The following is a 20048-nucleotide window of genomic DNA, read 5'->3' as shown; positions in this document are numbered from 1 at the left end:
TGAAAAATGTGTGGTTTGCACGTTTCCAAGCATGATTAAGGTATGGCCCCTGATCTGTTCTGTCTTCTTAAGCTGATGTATTAGAAAGTGCTGAGCCACAGGTTCCAGATTCAGAACTTTAACATAATTCGTGTTTAAACAAACACTGGGGATTATTCATTTGATAAAAAACAGTGTCTCAATACAGCTGTTGTTTAAATCATTAAAAGAATTTGAGAAAAGCAACATCTCTAACAGTCTTCGTGAGTCTCTTAAATGCATAATTTAATCTAAGTGGTGGCAGTATTTACTTCTATCACTGTTGAATGATAAGGGCAAACTTACAAGAAGACTACATTACACTGAAAATAAAGGAAAGTAAAATATTTTGTACAGCCTACATAAACACACAATGTGTTAAAACAGTTTCTGGACTAGTTTAAAGTTTGTGTATGAAGCTACTGTTTGTTCACTACCTTGCATGTCTGCTGGTGTAATTGCAAATAAAACATGACAGTATATTCCTTGGATAACAGAAACTCACACAAATCTAGTTTGTATTTTCCAGAATGTTGTATTGCCTCAATACACAAGTGGTAAGGTGACTAATGTTGGATTGGTTCCGGATTTTGGTTCATTGCAGTGAACAGGAATAGTAGGAAGGGGAAAATAACCAAAGATTCTAAAACTTCAGAGGGTAATATTTTATTGTATTTATTTATACAGGAAATTAAACCAATGAGACCAATACCTCATTTACAAGGGGGTTCTGTCATATACAGATACAATCATTCATAAAACAACACAATTCATATTTGTGTGGTCCAGCCTTAGACAGTAACAACAAATAAACAAAGGAGCATTAATACAGCATTTTTTTTCCAGTGTGGACTAAAAGAAAAGCAATGGCAAAGAAGTTTGAAGCAAATCCCTAAAACGCTCTTAATAACCAAAAAACTTTATAGTCAAATTCCATTCTTAAACCATGTGAGAAAGTGTTCCAGGTTTTTGGGAGTTGATAAGAAAAAGCTAATTCTCATAATCATGTCTGTATCTTTGGAGCTACCAAACTACCAGATCGCAAACTATAGCCAGTATTGACCTTTTTGACCAAAGTATTAAGATGATCGGGAACCATATTTTTTAATAACGAAGCAATACTAGTGATAAAGCCTTCAATTTGTCAATTGTCATCCTAGTTTTTTATACATCTGGCAATGTGTCAAAAAAGGACACTCTAAAACAAAACAGCAGCATGAATTATATATTACATCCAATTTCTGCAAAGACTGCTGGGAAGCAAACTGATAGATAAAATCACTATAGTCTAAAACAGGTAAACTAGTAACAGTCATTAACTTTAATCTGTTAGCCTGAGGAAAAAAAAAAAAATCTTATTCCTAAACAGGAAACCTAGTTTAGGTCCTAATTTTGAAAGCAGTTTATCAATGTGATAATTAAATGTAATATGCTCAACCCATATACCTCAATATTTGGAGGAAACTTTCTTAAGTGATTCACCATACAAAGTAGTAATAGCCCAAGTCTGATTATTAATTTTCTCCCTGTTAGAACAAAATAACATGGTTTGAGTCTTAATAACATTTAGCAGTAATCTATCTCGGAGTAGTTGTCTTTGCACAATATCAAATGCACTCTGCAGATCTCTCTGGATAGCTTGTATGGAATATCCAGTTGTATATAGAATAGTGTCATCTACATATAGATGTATGCTTGAATTTGTTGTCCTCAAGTTACATCCCAAATCATTTATATACAAAGTAAATAGTATTGGTCCAAGTACTGAGCCCCTTTGCACAGCGATAAAAAGGTTTAAATTCCATCAGCTCTTATTGCTTGTGTTCGATCTGTTAAGTAGTCCTTGAACCAATCCACAGCCCTGTCATTAATTTTCGGGTCACCTAATTTTCTATCGAGAACAGTGTGATCAACTGAATCAAAAGCCTTGGATAAATCTAGTAATAAAGTATCCGCATATTTCCCATCATCCAGAGCGATTGATATATCATTGATAACTTTAAGAACAGCAGTATGCGTACTACGTTTTGACTGAAATCCAGATTGATGTCCTACCAAGATATTATTCTGTGTTAAAAAAAAAAAAAAATGCTCACTTACTAACCTCTCAAATATTTTAACAATAACTGGTAGGATAGATGTAGGTCTATAATTATTAAGATCTGAGTGTTTATCTCCCTTAAAAACAGGGACTACATATGCCGATTTCTACATTGATGGAATTGAATTGGTGATTAGAGAAAGATTAAATAGTTCAGTTAATGGTTGAGCAATAATCCTAGCTGCTATCTTTAAGAAACAGCTCCAGGTTATCTGGTCCAGCAGACTTTCTTTGATCAAAGTTTATTAGTAAGTACCTCCTTTGTATTTATAGTACGAAAATAAAATGTAGCTGTAGTCTTATCCTCCTTTAGTTTGTTAGAATCAATGTGTGACTGAGCATTGGCACCAAGCAAATCCATTGACAAATGTGTTACAAAGTTTTCAAATGCTTGACTGGCCCTAATAAAATGCTTATTAAAACAATCAATAATACCTTTACTCCCAGTATAACTAGTCATTAAATGTAACCCGATGAGGGAGAGCTGCGACAGCGAGTGGAAGCAACAGCGAGTGGGAGAAGTACAGGCGTGGAAAAGTGCAGAGCAGTTTAGAAGCAGTAAGGAGAAATTGCATCTTTAATTGCTTTAATCAGAAAACACAGGACATTGGGGAAACACAGCAGCTCAAAGTCAAACAGCCTCGTGTGTTTTTCTGATAGCTGAAACTCGGAGCAGCTGATTCAAATTCAGCGCCGTTCTGAGACATGGGCGAGGGGAGGAGCCAACAGCACAGCAGGACAACGCAGTTAAACGAGGCAGTCATCCCAGCGACAGCGAGTGGAAGCGACAGCGAGTGGGAGAAGTACAGGCCTGGAAAATTGCAGAGCAGTTTAGAAGCAGTTTGTAAGCAGGTTGACAGCTGCAGAAGAAACTAAAGTTAAAAAAAAACCCAAACATGGTCTTCAAGCCAGTAATCTGTGACACCTGCTTGATATGGGAAATCCGAGAAAACCCAGCGGAGCTAAACCAAGTGTGCGTAACGTGTCGCGCGATCCAGGACTTGCATAAACTAGTAAGTATGCTAGAAATGGAGCTGGAAGAAGTGCGACAGCAACTGGATCTTGAGGAACTGGCGCACCCACAATTCATGGAAGTCTGCATCACCCCTAACAGACTGAAAGCCACCAGGGAGATAGAAGGTCAGAACAGCTAGGTTCAGGTAGGCAGAAGCAGGGAAAAAAAGAAACTTCGTCAAACACAACCACCAGAAATCAAAACAACCAACAAATTTGCGTCACTTCAGAATTTTGATGAGCAGAAACAACAACAAGAAAATGAAAGGAACAACATCCAGGACCCTATCAGCAGTGGTGACCAGACAGCAAAAAGAAGGGAGGTCATGATTGTTGCGGACTCCATACTGAGATACACAGCAAGTTCAATTCACAGTTTGGATCCCCTTACTACAACAGTGTGCTGCCTTCCGGGAGCCTCAGTCAAGCACATCACTGAGAACGTGAACAGGCTCCTAGAACGAACCCGGTAGTAGTGGTCCACATCAGTACAAACAACATTGGAAGAGACAGACCAAAATCCCTGCTAAACAAATTCAGAGAGCTAGGAAGGAAATTAAAAGAGAAAACCAAAACTGTGGTATTTTCTGGTATACTACCGGCACCTTGCAAAGGACCATATGGACAGCTGGAAATAATTAATCAAAACGCATGGCTGAAGACGTGGTGCACACGGGAAGGCTTCACCTATCTTGATCACTGGACCACATTCTACAACGAGGACTATCTGTATAGACGGGACGGACTGCATTTAAATAACAAGGGAACCAGTCTACTTGGAGAAAAGATCCTCGAGCAGGTTCAGAAGCATTTAAACTAGAAAGGAAGGGGGGAGAAATCAACAAAAAAACAGAAGGGAGACCGCATCAAAACAAGAACAACAACTCAGGTAAGACAACCATTAAATGTATTTATCTAAATGCTAGAAGTATCAGAAACAAAATTCTAGAACTTGAAGCTACTGCACTAACAGGTAACTATGATGTGATAGGTGTTACAGAAACGTGGTTGTCTGAGAGTGATGGGGACGAATATAATATTTGTGGGTATACACTGTATAGGAAAGACAGGCAGGACAGAAGAGGAGGAGGGGTAGCGCTATACATAAGAAACAGTCTTGAAGCCCAAGTGTTAAACCTGGACAAAGAAAATAAAACCGAATCAATGTGGGTCAGAATAACGGACAAAAATTCAAAGGGCATAATAATAGGAGCATGCTATAGACCGCCAGATTCAGATCTGTTATACAATGACATTATAAATGCGTGTAGCAAAGGAGAAGCCATACTAATGGGGGATTTCAACTTCCCCCAAATAAAATGGGAAAACCCAGTGGGTAGCACGAAGGATGAAATAGAAATGGTGGAAATGACAAATGACTGCTTCCTAACACAATTTGTCAAGGCACCGACTTGAGGGGAGGCATGCCTTGATTTAGTCTTTTCAAATAACGAAGATAGAATAACTAAAACAGAGGTCAGAGAACCACTGGCAAACTCAGACCACAACATGGTCTCATTTGAAGTGTTTTTTAAAACCCCAAAAGTAATGACTAAAGCTAAGGTTTACAATTTTAGAAAAGCAAACTATGAAGGTATGAAACAGAGACTAACAGAAGTAGATTGGAGTAAAATAGAGAAAACACCCACAGAAGGATGGTTGTTCTTCAAAAATGTAGTACTAGAGGCGCAAAACAATTACATCCCTAAAGTAGACAAATCTAAATGTAAAACTAAATTGCCAAAATGGTTTAATAGATCAATTAAAAAAATATTCAGCGAAAAAAGGCACTTTACAGAGCATTAAAAAAGGACCAAAAAGAAAGTAAGCAGAAAGAGTACACAGAACTGCAAACGCAAGTCAAAAAGGAAGTTAGAAAGGCCAAGAGAGAAATAGAAATGAACATTGCTAAGGGAGCTAAAACCAATTCCAAAATGTTTTTCCAATATTACAACAGCAAGAGAACATTCAAAGAGGAGATTAAATGTTTAAGAGATACAAATGGCAAAATCGTAGATGAAGAAAAAAAAAGCAAATATATTAAATGATTACTTTTCACAAGTTTTTACAAAGGAAGATACTGACAACATGCCCCACATGTCATCCAGTTCCTATCCAGTTTTAAATAACTTTAGCATAACTGAGGCAGAAGTGTTAAAGGGACTAGGAGCTCTTAAAATAAACAAATCCCCTGGGCCGGATGAGATCCTCCCAATAGTACTCAAAGAAATGAAAGAAGTAATTTACAAACCGCTAACCAAGATCATGCAGCAGTCTCTTGACACAGGGGTGGTACCGACAGACTGGAAAATTGCAAACGTAATACCGATCCACAAAAAGGGAAACAAAACTGAACCAGGTAACTACAGACCAGTAAGCCTGACTTCTATTATATGCAAACTTATGGAAACTATAATAAGATCCAAAATGGAAAATTACCTATATGGTAACAGGGTCCTGGGAGACAGTCAACATGGTTTTAGGAAAGGGAGATCGTGTCTAACTAACTTGCTTGATTTTTTTGAGGATGCAACATTGATAATGGATAATTGCAAAGCATATGACATGGTTTATTTAGATTTCCAGAAAGCTTTTGACAAAGTCCCGCACAAAAGATTAATTCTCAAACTGAACGCAGTTGGGATTCAAGGAAACACATGTACATGGATTAGGGAGTGGTTAACATGTAGAAAACAGAAAGTACTGATTAGAGGAAAAACCTCAGAATGGAGTGTGGTAACCAGTGGTGTACCACAGGGATCAGTATTAGGTCCTCTGCTATTCCTAATCTACATTAATGATTTAGATTCTGGTATAGTAAGCAAACTTGTTAAATTTGCAGACGACACAAAAATAGGAGGAGTGGCAAACACTGTTGCAGCAGCAAAGGTCATTCAAAATGATCTAGACAAGATTCAGAACTGGGCAGACACATGGCAAATGACATTTAATAGAGAAAAGTGTAAGGTACTGCACGCAGGAAATAAAAATATGCATTATAAATATCATATGGGAGATACTGAAATTGGAGAAGGAATCTATGAAAAAGACCTAGGAGTTTTTGTTGACTCAGAAATGTCTTCATCTAGACAATGTGGGGAAGCTATAAAAAAGGCTAACAAGATGCTCGGATACATTGTGAAAAGTGTTGAATTTAAATCAAGGGAAGTAATGTTAAAACTGTACAATGCACTAGTAAGACCTCATCTTGAATATTGTGTGCAGTTCTGGTCACCTCGCTATAAAAAAGATATTGCTGTTCTAGAAAGAGTGCAAAGAAGAGCGACCAGAATTATTCCGGGCTTAAAAGGCATGTCATATGCAGACAGGCTAAAAGAATTGAATCTGTTCAGTCTTGAACAAAGAAGACTACGTGGCGACCTAATTCAAGCATTCAAAATTCTAAAAGGTATTGACAGTGTCGACCCAAGGGACTTTTTCAGCCTGAAAAAAGAAACAAGGACCAGGGGTCACAAATGGAGATTAGACAAAGGGGCATTCAGAACAGAAAATAGGAGGCACTTTTGAGAATTGTGAGAGTCTGGAATCAACTCCCCAGTAATGTTGTTGAAGCTGACACCCTGGGATCCTTCAAGAAGCTGCTTGATGAGATTTTGGGATCAATAAGCTACTAACAACCAAACGAGCAAGATGGGCCAAATGGCCTCCTCTCATTTGTAAACTTTCTTATGTTCTTATGTTCTTATGTTCCGTAACATCATATTTTTTTAAGCAAGTGTAAATCCTTTAGGCAAGCTAAACCTACCCAGTGACAATGCAATACTAACCATTTCCATGGGGTTTGGGGAAACACACATCTAGGTGGACCCGTAGAAGCTGAATGTCATTGTTTTCAAGAAAGGGTTCCCTACTTACCACCAACATTACCAGGGAAGAACCTGATTTTCAATGGAGATCCCCAATCCAGGCACTGACCAGGCCTGACCTTGCTTAGTTTCTTCATGTCTGACAAGATCTCCTAGGTGGTACAGTATGGCTGCAGACATAACAGCTCTTGACTTGGACAATGGAAACATGTCTCTCATTGGAGCAGTTACTTGCCAAACTAAGTATCAGGTTCTTTTTTTTATTATTATTATTTGTTCTGTAAACAAGATTGACAATATCAGAGATTGAGAAGAATTAAAAAAAATAAACACTGTATTAGAGAGCCATACTCTCTACATTAGAGAGTCATATAAATCTGTCTTTTAAATGTATTCATTATTTAAACTCCTGGCGCTATGACAGTACATAAAATATTATTAACTGTATCCATCATGTTTAAAAATAACTACATATATTTCCCTTTGGCATATGTATTTTCTCTTCATAGTGCAAGGGAAGGGTGAAGTCAGTGGTTTAGCAAGCCATGCAGTTTTTTGAGTAACGTGTCTGCTTCCACTCGTATATTAGTTAAACACTTGATATGCTTCACAGATAAGGCATGTTTTGAGAATTGGAGACGGGACCTGTGATAATTAATGATCTGCCCCATATCCCTTCGTCTAATGTTACTACACCCCATGGTCTAGAACATAAATCTCATTTTGCATGGCCATGCTAAAAGCAGAAATAAATCTTAACATAAAGCTCTAGTTAACTTAACTATGACTACTACTAATAATAAAAGCAAAAACAAGAAGCATGCTAAGTCACATGAGCTCAATATGCCAAGCCATCACATGTCACCAGTCACATGTCAAAGCAAATGGTAGTGTTAGACTTTGCCTGAACATGACAAATATGCAACTCAAATGGTTTGTATGATATTAGCAACTGAAATAGTGCAAACAGGTTAACAAAAACATGCAAGCAAAAAGCTATTGTGAGAAGAAACTCAGAAGAGTGACAGTGATTAGTGCCTACAACCATAACTTCACTGAATATCAGGGATTAGAAAGCACTGTACATTCAAGAAAAGGAAGAATAACTGATCCGACTGCTTCGTTCTACCACACAATTGGGCACAATTGCTAGTCTTCATGAACTCTGAATGGCAGGGAGTGCTCCGGTCAGGATTCAGGTGTGCAGGGCAACAAGGGGAAGATGTTATGACACCTGTTGGCACCTTGCCTGACTGTAGCTACCACCATTTGCCTCATGCAGTGCGATACATGTCCATCGCATAGAGTTGATCAGGCTGTTTATTTGTGGCCTGTGGAATGTGGAATGTTGTCCCACTCCTCTTCAATGGCTGTGCAAAGTTACTGGATATTGACAGGAACTGGAACACGCTGTCATACACGTCGATCCAGAGCATTCCAAACATGCTCAATGGGTGACATGTCTAGTAAGTATGCAGGCCATGGAAGAACTGGAACATTTTCAGCTTGTGTACAGATCCTTGCAACATGGTGCCATGCATTATCATGCTGAAACATGAGGTGATGGTGGTGGATGAATGGCACAACAATGGGCCTCAGGATCTCGTCAGGGTATCTCTGTGCATTCAAATTGCCATCGATAAAATACAATTGTGTTTGTTGTCCATAGCTTATGCCTGCCCATACAATAACCCCACCACCACCATGGGGCACTCTGTTCACAACGTTGACATCAGCAAACCGCTCACCCACATGATGCCATACACGCTGTCTGCCATCTGCCCGGTACAATTGAAACCGGGATTCATCTGTGAAGAGCACACTTCTCCAGCATGCCAATGGCTATCGAAGGTGAGCACTGGCCACTGAAGTTGGTGGCTGACAACGCCGAACTGCAGTCAGGTCAAGACCCTGGTGAGGATGATGAGCACGCAGATGAGCTTCCCTGAGATGGCTTCTGACAGTTTGTGCAGAAATTCTTCGGTTGTATAAACCCACAGTTTCATCAGCTGTCCAAGTGGCTGGTACCAGACGATCCCGCAGGTGAAGCAGCTGGATGTGGAGGTCCTGGGCTGGCGTGGTTACACGTGGTCTGCGGTTGTGAGGCCGGTTGGACGTACTGCCAAATTCTCTAAAACGACGTTGGAGGCAGCTTATGGTAGAGAAATGAACATTCAATTCTCTGGCAACAGCACTGGTGGACATTCCTGCAGTCAGCATGCCAACTGCACGCTCCCTCGAAACTTAAGACATCTGTGGCATTGTGTGGTGTGACAAAACTGCATATTTTAGAGTGGCCTTTTATTGTCCCCAGCACAAAGTGCACCTGTGTAATGATCATGCTGTTTAATCAGCTTATTGATATGCCACATCTGTCAGGTGGATGGATTATCTTGGCAAAGAAGAAATGCTCACTAACAGGGATGTAAACAAATTTGTGCACAAAATCTGAGAGAAATAAGCTTTTTGTGCGTATGGACAATTTCTGGGATCTTTTATTTCAGCTCATGAAACATGGGACCAACACTTTACATGTTGCATTTATATCTTTGTTCCGTGTATATTTTTAGCTAAAGCTCACTACAATGAAATGTTGGCACAAGTGGAACCATGATCTTGAATGATGAGATAATCTTTCTCTGCACTATTCAAAAACAATGTTATCGTAGTAAGCATTGAAGTCTTGAGCCTTCAGCAGACATACAATTATCAGATGTGTTACAAACGCATATCATTATTGGGAGGCATTTATAGTCAAGACGAGGTGCCATCTTAACTCACACATTTTACAGCAATTACAAATCCATATTTGCAGGTGAAATTCTAACCCCTTTTGACCAGCTTTCTTAGCTATTTAGTGCCCCAAACTACAACCACATAGAGTTGAATACCCTTTTGGTAACCCTGTCATAGCTACATGTCGCACAACAGCAATTGAATTTAGACAGAAAGCAATATCACAAAAGGCTTTTCAGCAGAAACATTTGTAGATTTTTTCAGCAACCCCTAGTGGTCAGACACCCGATAAGACCAGGCAGAGACTTCCCAGGCTGGACCAGGAGAAGAGAGTGGGAAAGAAGGTTTCCTGTTGATCTCCAGTCCTTTTAACTGGCAAGTAGGTTTCAGAATTGAGGTTTAAAAAAAAATATATATATATATATATATATATATATATATATATATATATATATATATATATATATAATATATATATATATAGCTGACTATCGAGATTCACAACCCCGTCTTTTTATTAAGGACCTTATTAGCTATGTGACTCCTGGGCTATGTGACTACAGTGTGTTCAAACACCATATGCATTATATTAGTCCAAACTTGTTATGCTTAACCATTTGACTACCAGACATTTCCCCCAGTGCCAGAGAAACAAGCATATTACTGAGATGCATGGCTGTAAATTCAAAATTACTGTAGATCACCACTGCCCATATCCACAGTATGCACATGTTAAAATGTAAGTATGACAAACAAGTTCTCAGTACACTGTTTTAAAACAACTTTGGAAAAAAAAGAGTAAAGCAAAATACAATTGTTACACATTCTACATCAACAGCTACAGTACTGTAAAGGACACACGCATTAATGTTCCATCAACAGGAGAAACATACTGTACTCTTACCATAGATTTTAAAATGCAATGTGATTGTGTTTATTTCACTTGTGGGATTGCAACACACAATAAAACACTGAGAACATCCCTGCTGTTAACTCAAACTCACTTTGGCTTCATAATTACTTCAATTAATTGTCAGAATATCAAAATACTTGACAACATCTAGACCACTACAGATCTCACAGCGCTGATTTCCAGTGGTTTTACCTTGCTTATAATTTGTATCATGAAAATACAAGGCTTATTTGACATACTTAAATTAGTTTTTATCCATCAATGTTGTTTGGTAGACCATCTGAGGCCCTGGAACACAGCAAGGTACATATAGAAGGAGTAGTGGGGAGAAACGTATCAATTCTACAGGCCTGTTATAGGATAAACAGACAACGAGCTACTTTGATCTGCCACTATAATCCAACCCTCCCCCTTCAGCTGAGCCAGACAAATCCAGTTCACTTTCTCATCATGGTCAATGCTCAGCTTTGGTGAAAAAGCTTTGACTTCCAGTTCTGTGTTGTGGTCAGCACCTTCCTTGCTGACACCTTTTAGACTTTGCCTTTCTCCTGTGACCTCCTTTGGCCTGTCCATTGCTCTCTGTCATGCTTCCTGCACTGGCGTCCCACAGCAAGACCTTCCCATCATTACCTACAGACACTAGCCAGTGGGGTTGGGACAGGAAGTTGACAAAGTGGACCTGCGATACCCCCTGGTTGTGCCCCTTGAACCCCACCTGTCTCTCAAACCTTCTTCCCACCACTTTAAACATGTGGATCTTCCCGTCTTCAGAACCACAGGCAAAGGTGTTGCCGCAGGTCGCCACGGTAATTGCATGCGCGAGAGGAGGGTTGAAAAGCTGGCCCGCACTCTGCTGCTACTCCTCCTCCTCACCCACTTCCTGGAGGTTCTGAACCCAGAGAGGACGGGCTTTCTGAAAGTTCCAGAGCATCACCTGCACCAAGACAACATCTTTCATGATGCACAGACAGTTTATAATTCAATAGACAAAAAAAAGAGTCAAGTAATCAGGACAGATTATAAGGCCACATTACTGTACAAAGGTTATATGACTATACAAAAGGACAATGTTCATTTTTGTACCTTTAAACAGCCTTTACCCATTCCCCAAGGACAGGTGTAACTATTTGCAGAGTAAAGTTCAGCCAACACTGGCATCAACAGCACAAATTCGCTTTATTTTTTGAGTCACATTAAAAAAAAAATGCATTAGTGACACAACATGGGTAGTAAGGAATATTTTTTTTCTACTTTATTTAACTACTGTAAAACTTAAATTAAATGCCTCCGGCGTTTATTTATAATATTTGCCAGCAGACATGGTGTGTATTGGAGACCGGCAATTCTTTGAGACCAGTGTTTATATTAGATCACTCGCTTCACATTCTTCATGCAGTCATTGAGAAGCTGCTAACACACAACTTTGTAGCAACATCGTAACTCAATTTAAACATTCAGCAACTTTTTAAAAGGTTGTATGTTAGTGGGAACTAAGTAACAGTTTTGTTTTAAATCAGAATTACATTGTATTGTACACCCTCAAGTATACAGAGAACGTATTATTACAGTCTTTTTATATGCACTGGTTAACAAGGATACAGTATGCAAAATGTTAGAAAATGAACAAGCAGAAGTACGATTTTTATATTTAAAAAAGGAATTAGATCTATTATGGTTAATAATAATAATAATAATAATAATAATAATAATAATAATAATAATAATAATAATAATAATAATAGTAAAACCACAAAGACAGCCATGTAGACATCAGAACACACAGGTGTGTATGCTACGCTTACAGCACAACACAATAATTGAACAAAATAATAATAATAATAATAATAATATAATAAATAATAATAATAATAATAATACAAACTTCTAACATGCTTTTAAAAATGAACAATAAAAGCAATAAGTATCATTATCAAAACATATTTATTGTTTAATCTCAAACTTGTACATTGTTAATACAACAAAACACATTAAAATACACCACGAGATTTGTATCTGGCCTACTTTCAGTATGCTTAAATTTATCAAAACTTTTAAAAACGTAACAACGTTAGGATCTTTACTGACGCACAGTCATCTGCAGCTGCAATCAGGCTGTCAGTTTCATTCACAGATAGGCAGTTAATTTCATCCTTGCTGATGCGGAAAAGGTCCACAGGTTTCTTCAAAGCCCTGGCGTCCAAGACACTGATTGCTTCCCCGTGAGAGACGTAGTTTGTTCGGGGAAGATTGAGAGAAGGTGGTGCAGGTTACATCATCACCTCCCTCCAGTTTTAGCTGGACAATAGGAGTCCCTTCGTCACTCCACACCGTCAGCTCTCCACCTTCTGCTCCTGAAGCCAAAAGTCCATCAGCTCCAGCACCCACACAAAGCACTGGCAAGTGCCCATCGCACCACTTCCACGCCATTCTCCAAGGATCAGTGGTCTACAAAACAACAAACAGACTGGATCAGGTGATTTTTGTGAATTGAAGGCCAGGGACAATGGCACTGCCTAGTTTTCAGAAATTCCCCTTGTAGCTCTGCGAGTACGTCTCAATGCTGACCTCAAGCACTCCCTTTCAAGCACAGCCTACCAACTGTGCCAAATTGTGTGGTGGTGTTGTGACATGGACTCATGTTCAATAGGGGCTAAGTCGAGTACCACACTCGTTCACATTAAGCCAGGTCTCCAGATGTGTATTAACCCTCTGTGCCACCTAGCCCCTATTTTAAGAATTGATCTCAGACCTAACTGAGGATTACTAATGTGTACTGGCACACCTTTACTTGTAACTTTATAAGTTGTAACTTGTTTCAGTTTTGTTTTTTCACTATAGGTGAACTCCTGATTTCAACTGATTTGAAGTGTCCCTTGGATTTAATAAAGCTCATGAGATGAATCAGTCGTCCTTTGATAAAGCTGCTCTTTGCTGTACAACCTTGCTACCCGACCTGAGCCAGACGGGACCCAACAATAAGTGTTGGGTTCTGGTCGGGTCAGGTGCAGTTTGTATATTATAGTTCGAGCTCAGGTTGGGTCGGGTTAATGTTATCAGTAAGTTCATTATGACGTTTTTAATTAATTTAATTTTTAATTTAGTAGTCCTTAATTGTTTTTTTTTTTTTTTTTTATTGTTTTCTCCCAATTTAGAACATTGTTCTAAAGTTATTGTATTAGAGTTATTGTTTTAGGGGTCGACACTGCAGCATTCACGATTCACACGCACTGTCCTCATAGGGGATAACGTGAATATGCCCAATGTTCGGCCAAATCTATAGCAAATGTTGTTATAGATATTTGCTTTTTATTGTCATCAGTAGCTCCATCCACAATAATTCTGAATGTTTTCATTTCAAATGGTGAAGCACTGAACTTGTGTTTTTGTGGTACGACAATTTTGTTTGGCATACTTATTTACATTCCATGGTTTTCTCGTCCGGTTCCTCAAAATACTTCCAAACGTTGCTTCCATTGTTTAGAGATGTCATTTTAAATATAGAACAAGCTCAGAAAAAAACGCTCGTCATTAACATTATTACCCCGCCGTGAAATTGATACCCTATCATTCCTACTACAGGCATGAACATATACAGTGCACCAATGAAGCGCCAGATCGACTGGGAATAAAACCCACCCCAGTGTCAATCTTTCTGTTGCACCAATTACAAACGCTACTTGGAGGCACTTGCTAAACCCATTCCTTTTTATAATATACACTGTTAATGTGGTACTAGAGCAGTCTGATATGCGAGGGACTACTGATGATAAATTACCCAAATTAATGCATGAAAAAAGTATGAATTTGGTGACATTTGTCACGACCAGTTTTACATCTAGCATATTATTAAACGTGTAACCACTTCTTTAGCTTTTATACGTTTAAAATTCCCATCCCTAATATATATATATATATAGAGAGAGAGAGAGAGAGAGAGAGAGAGAGAGAGAGAGAGAGAGAGAGACACACACACATCAGCAGCACAATGTGTAGCAGTGGAACGTCCTCTTGCTGGAAAGCCTACGTCTACATCCAGTTTGGAAAAATGATCACATTCATTTTATTATTCAGCGATAATAAAAGTCCATGTGGCTTTCTACAATGCAAATCTTACAAAATATTACAGAAATGTGACAGCAAAAAGACTTGAAATTCATCTCTGCCGCGGCACACTGAAAAGTGATGTATTAATCTTTTAGCTGTTTTAAAAACCATAGCTGTGGTGTGATATTTGTTGTAGAACATTAACTTAGCGGTCTGATAGGCAATAGGTAGAGCCCGTGTTCTTTCGCACATACGCAATAGCACGAAATAAAACAAAATGCAACCTATAAAACGACATGGAAAAATAAAACAAAATAAAACGAAAAAATCATTATAAAGCAAACATAGTATAGCGTTTCAGCAGGAGGCAGAAAACGAGAGACGCTTTCTTTCCAATGGGCTTTTAGTCAGCAGGCATTTCCCTCACACATAGAGACCACTGCTCTGCCACCTTGTCAGGTTACCAGACCAACAATAACACAAAATGGCGTTGCAGCACCTTCTTTTCACCTTAGCCCCACCCCCTTATTGGCCACACATCCCATTGGCCCTCAGCCGCACACTAGAGACCAATGGACACAACCAGACAACACCCAATCACAGGGTAGACACAGAACATGCCCGCATACAGTGGCACCGGAACCATTTTTAAAGTGTGGGTGCTGAAAGCCATTAAACAGAACTGTAACCTCTATGTATGATGGAAGCCATGCAAAGCCCAGTGGGTGCTATAAATAAATACTTGCAATCGTAGTTGTCAAGGCACAGCCATTACCTTAGACGTGGTCTGATGAGAAACGGAAGCTCTGATTGGCACTTGCGCAGATGTATAATTTGGAGAGAGTCGTTTGGGATTTCAAATTGTGATGGATCAGAAGAGACGTTTGTTTCTAAAATTCCAAAACCGGGCATAACAACGGTGACAAAATAATGATGTGCATATTTTGCCATGGTCAGCTGGAATACGAGTCGAAAGATACCGTCGTCATTAGCTGTTTATTCCTTTTGAGGAAAATTTGCTTTTTTTGCATTATATTTTGCATTAGTGTGCTAATTATTTGCTTTATTTCAATTGATGCAAGCTTTGCACTGGAGCAAATGCTGTTTTGGTTTTGAATGAATGAATCTGCTTTGCTTAGGCTGCGTACACACACAGGATAAACGCGGTTGTGAGTTCACCTTTTGCTTTTACGGTTTATATACACACAGTTTGCTTACAAAGGGCAGCGACAACCGCACTAGTGTCGAACAAGTACAAGTATCGAGTGTGGTTATTAATTCAGTTTGGTTAGTTAATGCGCACTAACTGTGTGTGTGTGTGTGTGTGTGTGTGTGTGTGTGTGTGTTGTGTTACAACTGCACTAACACAACCGCAGTTGGTGCTCAGTGGATTTATGCGCAACTAATGATGTAATTGTTTATCGGCCTTTCTGTGTGATAAACATGGATATATATATATATATATATATATATATATATATATATATATATATATATATATATATATATATATACACACACACACACACACACACACACACACATAGGTGCATGATGAGCAAATTTGATTTTGTAATATTGATGAATAGTAAATTCATAACAATGGTGAATAAACTTTTTATTTATTTATTTAAAGTACAGTTATATGATGTTTTGTTGTAAGAAAAAAATGCATTGTTGGTTCTACAGCTTAAATAAAACAATATGGGACAATTCCTATCCCCAAACGCCACTGTGAACGCAACTCATTTTTCCATCGATCTCGAACGTCTCATCTGTGTGCTTTGCCACTACAGGAAATGTCTCAGTAAATGACAAAGATGCATATATACGACTCGTAGGCATGCCTACATTTTTTTATCCAGTCATTTGGAAACCACTCAAATCGTTCCAACCAGCCCAAATGTTTCGATCTACCGTCATGATGCTGCCGATCATCGCCACTATATTCAGCAGTGCAGAAAAAGCAAAACGGTGTCTCCGCTGGTGCATCGCTGTGCTTGACGAGCTCTCGATCGATTACATACAGTACTTTCTTCCAAAAGCATAAGCAAACACAGCCTCAGTGTTCTCACACAAAACCTCACAATCAGCATGTAATGATACCTGAGTTCAGTGGTTTGCTTAAACAGGGAGTGAACTCACTTCAGTCATGAAAGGTGTGTATGTACAACAAACAACCACAGCGAGTACTGTTTGTAAATACGACTGTCTAACCAACAGCAGTGTGTGTATGTAACCTTAGTGTTTAAATACTGAGAAACCCCAAGCTTGCTGTATATACTTGTATACCTCCCCAAGCTTGAAATACAATTCTCATCACTGTATGTGCAATTATTATGACAGCCCCACATCAGCAGTGCAGTGTAAATATTGTTTTATTTTTTTATTTGATCTTATTGTATTTGTATAGGGCATGATATGCAAACTTATGGAAACTATAATAAGATCCAAAATGGAAAATTACCTATATGGTAACAGGGTACTGGGAGACAGTCAACATGGTTTTAGGAAAGGGAGATCGTGCCTAACTAACTTGCTTGATTTTTTTGAGGATGCAACATCGATAATGGATAATTGCAAAGCATATGACATGGTTTATTTAGATTTCCAGAAAGCTTTTGACAAAGTCCCGCACAAAAGATTAATTCTCAAACTGAACGCAGTTGGGATTCAAGGAAACACATGTACATGGATTAGGGAGTGGTTAACATGTAGAAAACAGAAAGTACTGATTAGAGGAAAAACCTCAGAAGGGAGTGTGGTAACCAGCGGTGTACCACAGGGATCAGTATTAGGTCCTCTGCTATTCCTAATCTACATTAATGATTTAGATTCTGGTATAGTAAGCAAACTTGTTAAATTTGCAGACGACACAAAAGTAGGAGGAGTGGCAAACACTGTTGCAGCAGCGAAGGTCATTCAAAATGATCTAGACAAGATTCAGAACTGGGCAGACACATGGCAAATGACATTTAATAGAGAAAAGTGTAAGGTACTGCACGCAGGAAATAAAAATGTACATTATAAATATCATATGGGAGATATTGAAATTGGAGAAGGAATCTATGAAAAAGACCTAGGAGTTTTTGTTGACTCAGAAATGTCTTCATCTAGGCAATGTGGGGAAGCTATAAAAAAGGCTAACAAGATGCTCGGATACATTGTGAAAAGTGTTGAATTTAAATCAAGGGAAGTAATGTTAAAACTGTACAATGCACTTGTAAGACCTCATCTTGAATATTGTGTGCAGTTCTGGTCACCTCGCTATAAAAAAGATATTGCTGCTCTAGAAAGAGTGCAAAGAAGAGCGACCAGAATTATTCCGGGCTTAAAAGGCATGTCATATGCAGACAGGCTAAAAGAATTGAATCTGTTCAGTCTTGAACAAAGAAGACTACGTGGTGACCTAATTCAAGCATTCAAAATTCTAAAAGGTATTGACAGTGTCGACCCAAGGGACTTTTTCAGCCTGAAAAAAGAAACAAGGACCAGGGGTCACAAATGGAGTTTAGAAAAAGGGGCATTCAGAACAGAAAATAGGAGACACTTTTTTACACAGAGAATTGTGAGGGTCTGGAATCAACTCCCCAGTAATGTTGTTGAAGCTGACACCCTGGGATCCTTCAAGAAGCTGCTTGATGAGATTTTGGGATCAATAAGCTACTAACAACCAAACGAGCAAGATGGGCCGAATGGCCTCCTCTCGTTTGTAAACTTTCTTATGTTCTTATGTTCTTATGAGCAGTATTTACCGTAAATAGGCGGTTAATTAAAAAGTGGGGGACTATATGTTACCGTTAATGCCGCTAATGAGAAATTATGGTAAACAAATTATTTTTATGTGTGAGGTCTGTTTAGGCATAATGTTATAAAAAATAAATAAAAAAAAAAAAAAACAGAAAATGTTTAATAAAAATGACGTATAGTTAAAACCAGATGTATATTTGGGCTTGCTACTATTCGTTTTTTTTTTTTTTTTTGTGCCAAATCAACAATTAATATCAATATATGTTTTTTTTTTTTTTTCCATTCAGCAAAAAATGAGTGAATTCGGCCGTTATGCTCTAAAAAGAAAAACAACACCAAGTTTTTATGCCAGAAACGTCTCCTTTGTTGACACTCCTTTGTAGTGTTTGGTCATCACATTGCTATCCCTTGTGTGTGTGTGTGTGTGTGTGTGTGTGTGTGTTGTGTGTGTGTGTGTGTGTGTGTGTGTGTGTGTGTGTGTGTACACACACACACACACACACAGTGGCTTGCAAAAGTATTCAGACCCCTGATCAATTCTCTCATATTACTGAAATACAAATGGTACATTGAAATTTCGTTCTGTTCGTTATTTTATTTTAAAACAATTAAACTCAAAGGTGACATTGGTTTTATGTTGGGAAATATTTAAAAAAAAAAATTAAAAAAACTGAAATATTTTGCTTGCATACGTATTCAACCCCCACACATTACTATTTGGTAGAGCCACCTTCCGCTGCAATAACAGCTTTAAGTCTTTTGGGGTAAGTATGTACCAGCTTTGCACACAGTGTCAGAGTGATTTTGGCCCATTCTTCTTGGCAGATTTGCTCCAGGTTGTTCACGTTGGTTGGACGACGCTTGTGGACCGCAATTTTCAAATAGTGCCACAGATTCTCAATGGGATTGAGATCAAGACTTTGACTGGGCCACTGTAGGACATTCACCTTTTTGTTCTTCAGCCATTCCAATGTTGCTTTGGCCTTGTGCTTGGGATCATTGTCCTGCTGAAAGGTGAATTTCCTCCCAAGCTTCAGTTTTTTAGTGGACTGAAGCAGATTCTCTTGCAGTATTTTCTTGTATTTTGCTCCATCCATTCTTCCTTCAATTGTAACAAGATGCCCAGTCCCTGCTGATGAAAACTCCAGACATGTGCTTTTCACTGTAGGTGGTACTTTTTGCGTAACTTTGGCCAGAAAGCTCTCTTTCTTGCCACCCTCCAGCTGGGTCATACAGGCCAGTGCTTTCAGATGGTACTTTTTGATGTAACGGCTTCTTTCTTGACTGGTGCACCATTACTCCACTCCCAGCCACTGAACTCTGTAGCTCCTTCAAAGTGATTGTTGGCCTCTCTGTGGCTTCTCTCACAAGTCTCATACTTGTTTGAGCGCTGAGTTTTGAGGGACAGCCTTTTCTTGGCAGTGACTGGGTGGTGTGATACAGCTTCCACTTCCTGATTATTGATCCAACTGTGCTCACTGGGCTATCCAAACACTTGGATATTATTTTGTACACTTTCCCTAATCTATGCATTTGTATTACTTTATCTCTAACTTCTGTAGAATGCTCTTTGGACTTAATTTTCCTTAAGATTCACAGCCTTACCAATTATTCTTCAACAATGGGGTTTTTATCCAGAAAATGT

At 38.7% G+C, this 20048-nt stretch overlaps 1 pseudogene; it reads right to left on the bottom strand.

The window, feature by feature from the left end:
- Positions 1-10251: 10251 nt before the first annotated feature.
- Positions 10252-13861, bottom strand: LOC121326580 (annotated as a pseudogene).
- Positions 13862-20048: the final 6187 nt, after the last annotated feature.

This window comes from Polyodon spathula, chromosome 14 (assembly GCF_017654505.1).
Source record: "Polyodon spathula isolate WHYD16114869_AA chromosome 14, ASM1765450v1, whole genome shotgun sequence".
In the NCBI taxonomy this organism is placed as follows: domain Eukaryota; kingdom Metazoa; phylum Chordata; class Actinopteri; order Acipenseriformes; family Polyodontidae; genus Polyodon; species Polyodon spathula.
The sequence above is the reverse complement of the archived record's forward strand: the minus strand, read 5'-3'. Positions and strand labels throughout refer to the sequence as shown.